Source organism: Penaeus japonicus, unplaced genomic scaffold (genome assembly GCF_977035675.1).
Source record: "Penaeus japonicus unplaced genomic scaffold, GWHDUDI00000001_assembly GWHDUDI00000009, whole genome shotgun sequence".
Classification (NCBI taxonomy): Eukaryota; Metazoa; Arthropoda; class Malacostraca; order Decapoda; family Penaeidae; genus Penaeus; species Penaeus japonicus.
This window is the reverse complement of record NW_028234411.1, coordinates 20,369,334-20,371,833: the sequence shown is the minus strand read 5'-3', so window position 1 is coordinate 20,371,833 and position 2,500 is coordinate 20,369,334. Positions and strand designations below refer to the sequence as shown.

General features: G+C 24.4%; 1 protein-coding gene across 10 annotated transcripts in view; it reads right to left on the bottom strand.

Moving 5' to 3' along the window:
• Nucleotides 1-1,322: 1,322 nt before the first annotated feature.
• Nucleotides 1,323-2,500, bottom strand: part of LOC122250699 (uncharacterized) — a 9,910-nt gene continuing 8,732 nt past the window's right edge. For all 10 annotated transcript variants that reach the window (XM_086539812.1, XM_086539819.1, XM_086539811.1 and 7 more), the window contains one exon: nt 1,323-2,500. This exon is cut by the window's right edge and continues 1,450 nt beyond it. The gene's annotated coding sequence lies outside the window, so the exon portion shown is untranslated.

Here is a 2,500-nt window from a genome sequence, read left to right as displayed (position 1 = left end):
TTTCATCCTAAAATGTCCTGGTAAAAAGTGTGAGGAGCCATTTACATTGAAATGTATTCATTTAAATATATTTATTGAAAATCTACCATTTTTCAAGTCATATATATTATATATATATATATAATATATATATATATATATATAATATATATATATATATATATATATATAATAATATATATATATATATTATATATATATATATATATAATGTATATAATATATATATATATATATATATATAATATATATATATATATATATATATATAATATATATATATATATATATATATATATGTATATATATATATTATATATAATATATATATATATATATTATATATATATATATGTATATATATATATATATATATATATATATATATATTATATATATATATATTATATATATATATATATATATATATATATATATATATATATTATATATATATATATATATATATATATATATATATATATATATATATATATATATATATGTATGTATATATATATATGTATGTATATATATATATATGTATATATATATATATATATATATATATATATATATGTATATATATATATATGTATATATATATATATGTATATATATATATATGTATATATATATATATGTATATATATATATATGTATATATATATATAAATATATATATAACAATCAGGTGCAGTGAGCTAAAATATGTCTTGTTATTGGTGTACTGAATTAGTAAAGTTAAAATCGGCCAACTTTTTATGATTTTGAGTCTCGATCAAAATAGCAGGACATAATTTTTAATGGATGAAGATGAGACCGGTCTAATCTAGTTTAAAAAGACAGTAATGTGCAGAAGAAAGAATAGTTAACGAGATCTTGATATTTAAAAGTATACATACTCCTATTTTCTCTTTCGTCATCTATACTGAATTTCTACTATTTTCTTCAGTGAAAATACATCTTGATACATTTTGGTACAGTGGACTGAAGTATTCATGTTGCATATTTTTAATGGCATAAAGCATTTGTAACATTATATTTACTCCATTGTTTTGTTTATTTTTTCTAGCCCTTTATCAACTTATTATTATTATTAAATTATTCAGAAAGACAGAGGTTGGATTATGCCCCCCTTTTTTTTCTAACCCAGTTGTCCTTATAACAAGTATATATGAAAAGGCACATGATATGTTTATTAGTAAGCACTGGCTTGGATCTCTCTTTACCAAAAACATCAATCATATAGATTTGTAAAAAACTGGGAACGATGTTTGTAGGTCAATGAACCTTCAAAATGGAAAAAATAAACAAATACATATTGATTGAGTTTATAAAGACTTTTTACTACTGAACAGGGAAGTACCAACGGTACTCTTAAGCTATAGAATTGTCCTATATTTAAAAAAAAATGTATGCACAAAGCTAAAGGGTACTGCAACCACAAAGAAAACGGCTCACAGTACTTGTTCAAAAGATAGAACCATAGAGGTGTAAAAGTACTCAACGGTTTCGTAATTTCTGCTACCTGTACCGCAAGTGGTTTTGAATCCGTTTTCCTAGTGGTTGTAATAATCTTAACATTTCGGTGGATAAAGGTATAAATGAGTTTGAATAACTTCCCAGCGCAAGACATGTAATTGACGTGTTTCAAGTATCTTGTCTTGAGGGATATATTCTGAGGACAAGATTATCCAACCGCGACAGCTACATCTCTTGCATTAAGTTAATCGGCCTCATTTAGACCTTTATCTATATTTGTTATAATGAACTCTGTTCAACATTTCGGTGAACAAATTTATAACTTAAGCAAAGTTTTCAAGTGTAAATTACCAACGGTGTTCGGACTCTGCTCATTTCTACAGTACAGACTTAATAAATAAATGAAATAAATGAAGCTTACTGCATTTACAAATAACAATTGAGAAGACTGAATACAAACAAGTAATGCATAGAAAAAAACATAAATACATTAGATCCTATCAATCAAAAACATACTTAGGAATATTGAACATTTTCCATTTATATACATTGGCAATATTGGATTATATATATAGTTAAAATCAAATAAAGATGCAAATACTGCATTTGTGAACACGACCACAACAATGAAAACCTTACAAAGTTGACTCCTGGGTACTGCATAAAATCCAATGCACGCTTTTAAAAACATTTTGAAAATGGCTAGATATTTGGTAGGTCCAGTGCTGAACAACCTACAGTTTCTCTATTATTAATTTAAGGCTAATGAATGAATCATATATACTTCCACTACAGGCTTGTAATATTTATATAAAAAAAATAAATAAATATGGCAATTTGTCTTTTATTCTGGAGGGGAAGGGCGAAGTTCAGACACTTTCCGAGAGAGTTTATTTTCCTACTTATCTTCATGTATGAATAAACTCAAACAGCGATATATTAGAGAAAATGAAAATGAAATACACACACAGTTGAATAAATTGTTAAAAAATGCGAAACAGTTTGTTAAACTCCG